The sequence below is a fragment of the Xiphophorus maculatus genome, chromosome 21, assembly GCF_002775205.1.
Source record: "Xiphophorus maculatus strain JP 163 A chromosome 21, X_maculatus-5.0-male, whole genome shotgun sequence".
Lineage (NCBI taxonomy): Eukaryota > Metazoa > Chordata > Actinopteri > Cyprinodontiformes > Poeciliidae > Xiphophorus > Xiphophorus maculatus.
This window is the reverse complement of record NC_036463.1, coordinates 6,906,718-6,917,146: the sequence shown is the minus strand read 5'-3', so window position 1 is coordinate 6,917,146 and position 10,429 is coordinate 6,906,718. Positions and strand designations below refer to the sequence as shown.

The 10,429-nt window shown below is 35.3% G+C and overlaps 1 protein-coding gene across 2 annotated transcripts in view; it reads left to right on the top strand.

Moving 5' to 3' along the window:
• The first annotated feature begins 766 nt into the window (after window positions 1-766).
• slc4a2 (solute carrier family 4 member 2) overlaps window positions 767-10,429 on the top strand; it is a 45,432-nt gene continuing 35,769 nt past the window's right edge. For both annotated transcript variants that reach the window (XM_023326338.1, XM_023326337.1), the window contains exons 1-2: window positions 767-880; window positions 961-1,111. The gene's annotated coding sequence lies outside the window, so the exon portion shown is untranslated. The remainder of the gene's footprint in view (window positions 881-960; window positions 1,112-10,429) is intronic.

Here is a 10,429-nt window from a genome sequence, read left to right as displayed (position 1 = left end):
TAAAGATAAACTTTTATAGGTAGCAATAACAAAAATCCTTTCAGTCAAATTTAATTTATTTAGGCTCCACATTATTGTTTTTGTGATTAATATAGATTAAATGTGTTTATCGGAAGAGCAAACTTTTATTATGATAAGTAATTAATAACTCATCAACTTTTTATGAATGGTGACAACGTTAGAACGAGATACAGTATTATTAAAAGTGACAGAGAAAAAGTGAAATACGCAAGAAAAATACATATCTTTTATGTTTTAAACTTTTCTGTGGAAATTACTCTGTGTTCGGAAATAGCATTACTGATAAAGTAGTGTGACGCTAATCAGGCTGCCAGTCTGTTTGTTAAAATAATAAGATTTTGACTATTTTATTAAATCCTAATTTATTATTACATATTTTTTTTAATGTCGGAAGTTATATAATTCAACTTTTTCTAAAATAATAACCTAGCTATTCGTTTTTATATCGTGACATTTATCTTAGAGGGTGACAGGAATTATAACGGAAAGACGCATTTACTCAGAAACATGAATAATCGTTTTACGCATGCGCAGCAATGATCGCAACAGCGACTGCAACTATTTCCGATACCAACCGGAGCTTGGTTGTTTGAATTTCAAAATAAAAGCACAGATCGTAGTTTGAAACTTTGTAAAAGCACCCCACATCTTTCTGTGTTATTGTATGGTTTTCATTAAGCGTAGTAAGTTATTTTCAAACCCAATATGGATAGCAAAGCAAAAGCAGATGTGTGGGGTTTGAGTTCCTTGACCTTAATTTGAATTTTCCACCGGAAGTACGTGAGTTTCTTGCTCTTATTTGACTCGGTACAGGGGAGTAATTCAGAGAGTTTGAGGCGAGTACTACTGCCAGGCACCGGTAAGTAAATAAGTCTTATTCTTTGTGATAATTTGAGCTTTTTAGGCATGTCGCTTAATGAAAAATGTGTTATTTTTCAGGATTACCAACCACTTCTGACTGTTAGCTCGTTTTTCCCACGGACAGACTCTCCTCTTAACAGCCAGTGACTGCCACACATACATTGAGTAATCCCTCAACAGCAACTCCATCAGCGGATGAATCGGCTTTGTTTTCCGCCTTGTTGAACAGGTAATGTAAAGAAAGGTGGGGTGAGAGCAGAAAAGGTCTCTAGAGATGGTTAAATTAGTTTTTTTGAGGGATTAATTAGCGGTGATGGCAGTGAAGTTAGGGATGGTAGCAGTTAGCAGCAGGGAAGCTGACAGCAGCCGCAACCACGAGGGTCGTGTTAATGAGGCAATAAAATTAAGCTTTAATGTTTGCCTTGTTTCTCAATAAAGCAGAGGGGAGTGGTTAGCGTTTACTCAGCATTCATTCATCATGGCTTATCATGGCTAATCAAGGCTCATCATGGCTCCACTAACCCTGAATGCTTAGTGGAAGAAGAGCAGCTTTGGTATTTAAGAGAGTTTCCATTTGGAAATATCAGCGCTTTGACAAATGGTTTCCAGAAACTTGAAGAAATCTCAATGAAACCATTAAAGCTCCAGCTCACTGAAGGGGAAGTTTAAAAAAAATATATTCCTGACACTTGCATTAAATGTGCGTCCCAAAAAGGGTCTTTATTTCATTGTATGTGGGCTTGTCCTCAGTGTTAGCTTTTTGGAAGGATGTATTGATTGTGATTAGTCAGATGACTGGTGAAAAGGTTCCTTTAAAGCCTAAAATGTGCATCTTGAATATTTATCCTGAACCACAGAAAATTATAATTATCTTCTCAATGTTTGTTTATATTGATTTTTTTGGTCATATTTTGTAATAAAGGGGTTTCCGTTACCCTGAACACTATTTTGAAAAGTGGAAACAGAAAGCAACTTTTTTGTTTTGTTGCTCTTTGAGAAGATTTGTACTTGCTACATTTCTTCACAAACTGGTCATTTCCTGGGGATTGAGCCCCCTTGTCTTTAGAACCTGGTGACGCCCCTGGCACAACTCAAAGATGTGCATAATTGTAAAGTGGAAAGAAAATGGTTGGATTTTCTGATGTAAAAACCTAATTATTCAGGGTGATTGGTGTAAAATATGACGAATTGCTCAGAAGGTGTGCAATTCAAATATTGAATTGTTCTTGGGCGGGGGTAGAACTATGTACTTTGAAACTTTAACTTTATATTACGCTTCATATCAGCTAAAGCGAAAACACAGATGTCTGATGTATAATAAATGCAACAGTAGCAGCAGCCAGTTGTTGATACATTTCCTATTGTGAAATTCTAAACATTTGAACAGCAGCGTGGACTCTGGAAGGAAGTTAAAACTATTGAAACTTGTTGTTCTTTTGCACTCGTCCATTTGTATAAAACAAACAAACAAAAGAAACGAAACGGAGTGCAACACTGTTTTCAATAGAAATCACAGTTAACTGGTCACACCTGCATTATTTAATAGCATAAAGCAAATTTCAGATCTTACTAATGCACTTTTTAAAATTGAATATCTAAAATTAATGGTGGCTGTTCCTGCTCTTCCATCTCATGTTAGACCAACATGCCTGTCCTGTTTCTTTCCCTCTATCCTCACACCTTTTATTTTATTTTTTTTATGCATTTGTTGTTGCCTTTTCACCAGGACTCGTTTGAAAAATAAGTTTTTAATCTAGATCAGTTTTTATCCTGGTAAAATAAAAAAACAAAACTCACTTGCTTAGCTAAAGCCTTTCCTCCGCCTACATCTCCCAGAATGCTGTGCGGTTCTGAATCGTATTCCATATATTGAATATTCAATCGGATGTATTATCTGTTATTGATCATGTCTCTTTTGAGATTATATATTATTGATTGATTTATTGTCCAGTCTTGGCGTGTTTTTATGCTTTAAAATGTGATTTATTTAATTTCTTTGGCCTTCTAGTTTTGCGGTTTCAGCCACTTTGCTTTGCGTTCGAATAATAAACGTCGGGAGGATGAGGCATCTGGGGGACAGAGGAAGGATGTGCCTTTTCTGCTGACTTTGCGTTATCATCTGCATACGATCTGCAGGTTATCTGAGATGACGACTCAATTTGAGGACAAGCTGAGATGTCGGATTAAGGGATTATCTTTTCTAGCAGCTGTTAAATCTATCTGAAGCAAATTACTGCAACATTTTTACCCTAAATATCACCTCAGTGATGTAGCGTAATAGTCATTATGACCCTGAAAAATTAGAGAACTTCAAATCGACTCCTTTTATTTCTTATTGGGAGGTGCTTAAACTTATCTGATGAATCCATCTCGGCTCTTGAATATAACAAACAGATATATTTAACAGATTAATCAGTTTTTATTTCACTTGCTTAAAGCCCAAACGGTTGAGCAGGACGTCTTCACATTCCTGTTGTGAATTGCTTGTTCATGCAGAAAAGAAAGAAGGAAGGAGGAAAAAGCCTGATAAGCATTTTTTTTCCTTTTAAACCAGACTCTCTGTTTTTTATGTGTATTTTACTCTCAAAGCCTCCAATTTTCTATAAATATATGTAGCCTTAAAGTTAAACACTATTATTTTAGTCCTGTTTACTATCTAAAGCTGTGGAGCTGGTTTGCGTATCTCCAACCCAGAATATAATCACTCAAATTGACTCCCAGGGAAAATATAAACAACCTTTTTATCACAGACACTTTAGGGTCAAATGGTAGACCTTTGTTTTGTTTGTGTGAGAATATATCCAGTCTGGGGTTTCTGCAACGGAGAGAAAAGTCTCTCTCTTTTTTATTTTTTATTTTTGCGCAATTTGTTGCAGCCACACCCTGAAACTGTCACTCGATGGGAGTGCTCTCAGGGGAGCCTAAAGAAAGGCTGGACTGTCATGACTCAATTTTCTTGCATTGTGTATTTTAAAGCCTTGTTATTATAGCATTAGTGGCGAATTAGTGCTAAAAATGAAAATTTTTGTCTCTTTGTTCGTTCTGTTCACGGCTCAATGACGGTGAAGCAGATGGATTGTTATACATTAGTCAGCGCTGGATGTTTGGATTTATTATCAGATTACTGCTGATATTTAAGACTTGGCTGATCAATATGCTTCTTAATGCTTTGCTCTGATGCTGATTAAACCCACAGATTTGCTAAAAGCATTATAGTATTGTTTTCTGCATAAAAATAACCATGTCAGTTTTTTTTTAAACATGCAGTTACTTGCAGACATTTTTTCCACTTTTGTTATTTCACAACTAATTATAATTAGTTGCAGCCCTAAATGAAATTATAATTAGTCATTTATTCTAATGACTGGTTTATTCTGACAGTTAATTGGGTAAAAAAATGGGCTACAAATTTTTCATTTAGCCACTTCAGTGTTTTTTTTTTAATATATAACATTAGAGATGCATTAAAAGGTGCAAATAAATTTTTTAAATAAGAAAATAATTTTTTTTTGTCTAATTTGCAATAACACATAATTTCTTTAGTAAAGTTGAAACGGATAAAGCTTAAACTTACCTACTTGGTGTTTTGACTAAAATATATTTACAGTTTTTTCAGTAAATTTCCTTTTTTGCATCTATATACTCTAGATGATAATTAATCAATTCCTATTCCAATAATCTGTTCATCAGGATGAATGCAAATTGTTTCAGTACCAATTTTAATTAGTATTTTAATGTGGTAAACATAAAAGAAGTAGAAGAGAAATTATGCATGCATGTTTTTTTTTTTTTTTAATCCATTGATTTTGTTTGCTCCAGCTCACTCAGACTGGTTTGAGAACATTAATCATCAATTTTCAAGTCTTTCTCTGGACTTTGACTGGGCCATTCTAGCATAAATATGCTTTAATCTACATGATGATGGCTAAATTCTGGTGTTCTGCTTGTTTTGGTTGTCCCTGCTGCAACAGGTAAACTAATGGCTGAATTACTGAATCGGTATGTTATCGATCTTTGCAGAGGTAGAGAGGAATGTGTTTCTGCAACACGCAGCATTTTCCATAAAGGCCAAAACGTTTGTCTCCTCAGAACAGAGGATCTTTTTTCTGCATCCCCTACATGAGTTCCCCTGGAGGGCTCCGTATATATGCACTCATACAACACATCCAAGCATTTGCATTACACCACTGATACTGACATCCACAATCCATTGTTGTTTTTGTTAATAAATATCCCTTTTTATGTACTTTAACCACTGCATGGTCTCCCGTTTTGTTATGACTTTGACCCAGTCGTAACACCTTCTTTAAACCTCTATAAAACATTATCCTTGAGATGTCTCCTGTGTTCCTTTGCCTTAATTTATAGCAAAGGACTGGAAGGACAAACTTGTTTTTCCTTGTACTTGTTTTTTTACAACTTGGGCAGCACATAACAGGAGATCTAAATGAAGTCACATTAGTACTGGTTTCTGTGTTTTTAGGGGTCGAGACGGAGATCATTAACTAAGCTTTAGTTTCTTCCCCGCTTCATTGACCACAGTGACTGCTTTGCACCATCAAAACTCTCTCCAAGCTTTTCTGTGTTTTGATTAAATGACTCAGCAAAAATCTGTTGAAGACTTTGCTGTTTTGCAGTTGCATTCATTCATGCAACAACGGTTAAATATGCCAAGTAAGGGCATGTATGACGTGAAGTTTACTACCCATTAAACTAAAGATGACTCATTATGCTTCCCTGAACGGTTAGGATCGGTCTATACAAAACATGTTCATTATATTTTTTGTTTTGCACAAAATTATTCTTAGATAATGAGATTTTAGTCTAAGTTCGGACTATGTTGAGCTTCTTTCAGAATGAAATGTTTTGGGGCCTCTTGTCACTTTAAATCCAAATAAGCTGCTGACCACACTCACTGCCCCCAACTCAACATGTACACTCGCATGTGAAAATGGCTGCAAACAGATGCACAATTATATAACCGTACATCTTTGAAAAGCAGAAGTAGAGCCTCCTGCACAACCAACAAAAATGTAGCAAGTGGTTTCTGGTAACTCAAACAAAACTTGTCTTTTCCAGTAGCACATACAGCAGTAAAACTAGCTGACTAAATGTTCTGGAGCTCAGCTTGGGTTGCTAGGCAACAGGCTGGGGTTGCTAGGTAACGGCGCAGAGCCTGGCAAAACAGCTAATTTTCCTGACACCAAAAAACATTAACTTGTTGCCAGAAAATACCTTTTTTTTTTAAAAAAAAAAAAATAAACACTTGGTCAGTTTTTAGAAGCAGCTGAGACCAAAATTGAAGTATTAAAAAAATGGGCAAAATGTGAGTTTTGCATAATGCATTCTGTTTAAATGGAATGGAATAACTGGATAACTACAGGTTTGAATGGTAACCATAAATTACTTTTTAAAAATATTTTTATTTTCTCCAGCTTAACAGCTGAGTGTGGTGACTGGAAACAACAAAAAATATAATTTTCCTGATCAGTGAATGTGGCATTTACCAGGTCTCTGTAACATCACTCTTCAGTGTGGCTGCAATTACTGAGTGATGATGATTCAAAGTTGCCACACTGGGGGGAAAGAAAAGACACAGAAGATATTCAGAATATAATAAATGTCGAATAGTTTTATTGTTTTAAATAATTCTAGGGGAATCAGAATTGGTTAATTAAAAACAATGCCTCTTTATAAAATTGTAATAACTACACTTCTAATCATGCAATCCTAATTAAACAGATGATTTCTGATTATGTTTTCATCTTTGTAGAAAAGGGGAAAAAACAGCTTCATTGCGTAATAAAATTCCTAGCTTAAATCCCGTCATCTCCCAAATGACTGGTGCCGTCTTAGCCGCTGCAGCTCGACGCCCTGATGGGACAAAGAGCGAGATAAAGATGGCCGCAGACTGACTGAGCAGCTGTTGGCTCAGAGATTCACAGACAGAAAACAGTCATGGTGAAGAGCAGGGAGCCACCAAACCCTGAGTGAAGGCGATGCGTCCCTGAGCAGAGAGTTGGACATGTCTGAGTGTTGAAAGGGTCTGGAAGTTTCCGGGTGACTTTTAAACTGCTGCGTTATTTTAGGCCAAAAACACTCTGAGGCAAATGGACGGAAGATGCAGATAATCCCAGAGAGCAGGTGTGCAACAATATAAAGCTAATCTGGTCACATGGGAAGTGACTGGGTGAGGGTAATTAACATATCAGATGAAATTTACTTTAATATGCAATTTTCTTTTCTTTTATGCACCAATGGTTTCTTCTGTTTGGTTTGTCTTAAACCAAACAGGTTTGGTTTAATCGCCCAACCCAACAAATTGGGTTGGGCGATTGGGTTGGATATTTGTTTTTTTATTTATTGAATTTTTGACTTTTGAAGATGTAATTTTTGGAATATCTATTTATTTTTTTTAATCAGTGCACTCCTTGAGTTTCTATAGTCCTGAGTGATGTCATTACAAACAGGGCCGCCATCTTGACTCACAAGATGGCGGCCCTGTCAAACATCTTGTCAAATAAGACAAGATGTTTGACAAGATGTCTGAATTTAGATCAACTCTATGGCGGAATATTAAGGCTAGTCTGCGAATTTTTAAATGCATTTCTTTTTATTAGAAGAATAAAGTCCTAATATCGGGAAAATAAGTAGTATGTGAACTAAAACACAGAAAATAACTAAAATGTTAACTTGTGAGGTTGTACTTTAGTGTAAGTTTAACTACAAATATTTCATTTTTGAAAAATTAGCATACAATTATTAGTAGTAGCAGAACTCTGACACTATTGAGCAAACACCAGTCTATTCTAAAAGAATAGAAAGTTTATTTTTCTCAACAAAATTACGTTTTCCTTGTAACTTAAAAATTACATCTTTATTCTGCTAATATTGTGACTACTTTCTCATAAGTATACAAACTCTCGTAGCTTGACTGTTGTGCAACGTTCAGAAAAAAGACAAATAAAATGTTGTGTGTATAAATATATATATATATATATATATATACTGTATATTTAGAGAAAAAGCAAAAAAAAAAAAGATTTTAAATAATTTATGCTATGGGGGGGGAGTTCTTGAGGCATATCGCCCAGCCCGAGTCTGTCCTCAGCTGAACCACATTCGTTTCCCCCCATTTAATTCTTGATCCTCAGTTTGGCTTGTTGAGCTTTGATTTTCCTTCTATGTTTGAAATGAGAAAGAATAACAGGAAGCTCAAGGAAGCCCTACCAAAATGTGTTGACACTTAAGATAAAAGCCAGAAAAACTAAAAGTGGCGTACTATTCTTTAGAAGTTCAAGTCAGACTTTTAATTTTAGGTTTTTGTTTCAGTAGTAAGTTTGGAGGAATGCATGGAAGGGTTTGAATCAAATACGGTATCATGCCCTCTAAAATTTGGTTCCACAACCATCAATCTACAGAAAACTTTGCAAAAGACACAAGAATGTTCTGGTTAGTATAAACTAAGTGTATCATTTGTTGACTAATTAAATTATGCAAACTGAAGTCACAACTCTTTAAATAGCTGACCATGGTGGATGATGCTATTATCAGCTCAGTGTTTGGACTGAGGGGAGCTCCACACTTTGAGGTCTGCTTTGTGGCTTTTAGGTGATTGTGGCTTTGAATTCATTTCTTCCCACCCCCCGCAAGACATTCATGTGACTCCACATTGAGCCTACGTCCCCGGGGACAAACAATCATGTCTCGCATAGACTCCTACTGCGGCTGTTCGACTTTTATAAAAGCTGATGTGGAATGCAGAGCTTGATTATTTGGCACATGGAGAAGGAAAAATGTTTAGATCACAGGATTGTTCTTTGTCCGCTGGGAAACGCTGTTAATCTGGTGGCTTTTGAGACTTTAGTAGTGACTCTGTAACAGTGTTGATTCTTTGTAGACATTGTTTTAAGTTTTGTCAACTGCAATTGATGCTAGATTTATAAATACGATGTGCTAACATCTGATTGACTGATATTTCTGTAGACAAATAAAACAGTAGTTGATTCTATCAGCTATTGTTAATTATTCTGGGAAAGTCTTTAAAGTTTTGAGCATTTAAGAAAAAGCGTTACAGGGGACGTATGATCAAAAATTCAAAATTTTCATGTTTCTGCACTTCCGTTTGTGTCTCAACTGCTTATGAAAAACCCTAAACATTTTAATAAAACCATCCAACTGTTTTTTTGGCAATACGTTCAGCATTTTAAACTGGCTCTTGTTATGAAAGAAGGATAAAAGTGATCTACCTGGTTTGACTATTCTCAGTCCTGATGGCTTCACCATTTATTTTCAGTTGGTGATTAAACCAAGGCTTTTTGTTACACATCTTGTTGCCCTATATCTCTTTACAAAAACATTTTCCACACCGTTGGGTCACCTGTCTGCTTCATCTTTGATGCCTTATCTGGTTTCTTGTCTGGACAGGAGAATGTAGTCATTTCTGTTCTGAGAATAGACCCAGTACTTCCTTGAAAACGCTCTATATGATTCACATGTGAACTTTGCAACAATTTTAAATGACTTCAATATTTTTAAGGAATATTGAGGCTTATTTTTTATTTTTTATTTTTGAATCTTTTTTTATATCACTAAAAATATGAAATGTAAGCAATGGCAAGGTTTTTCTTTTTTTCTTTTTAAACCACACTTTATTTAAACAGTATTTCCTGAATGTCCATCTTGTTCATTTACTTATCAAATTAAAAAGGATACCCTATTTTACCCTTTTTCTGTTTAAATCATGTCTATCGTTCTAGATAAATGTGTGAAATTATTTTTAATAGCAAGCAAACAGAAGAGACTGTTATGTTTCCTTCAACATAAATAGATGAAGTGACATATAAGCTAATTGAAGTCGTAATATTAGCAGTAGTAGTAATTTTGAGAACGCCAACATGGAAGGAAAAACAATTTAAACTGAGGAATGTTGAGTATTTTGTGAAATTGTACTTTATTGGTTTTAATAATAGAATGTACTTTGATGCTGATGTGTGAAAAGATCAGAAATAGGACTTTGAAACGATTATGAAAACATCTGTCCATTTCAAAAGAATCACACAGACTAGCAGGTTTATTAGCAGAAAACAACTTTAGACAGTTGTGGAAAATGCAGATTCTGTGAACTTCCTATTTTAAGATATTAAGTCATAAGTCACAGATTGGAACTTTTTTACAAAGTTCCTCTGGTAAGATTGTCTTTATTCTGCTAATATAAGATTATAATTTTATTATCATAATTTAAAGTATCTCTCCAGACCCTAATACTCCATCGTACACACCTCATGTAGATTAAAATGCCCAAAAAGTGACAGATTGTTGTATGCACAGAAACAGAAGTTGCAAAAAGGCCTGAATTGTTGCAGTATTTCCTAATGTTGTCACAATCGCATGATTTTGTAACTTCTGGCAATAAGCCAGTCTTTTACACTCATCGCAAACTTGATCTGGATGCAAATGAAACGGTGACTTATATCATCTTTGTTTTGTTTTTATGGAGCGCTGCTCACATCTTTTTGTAAACTCGGCTCCATAACTTCCTGTCTCG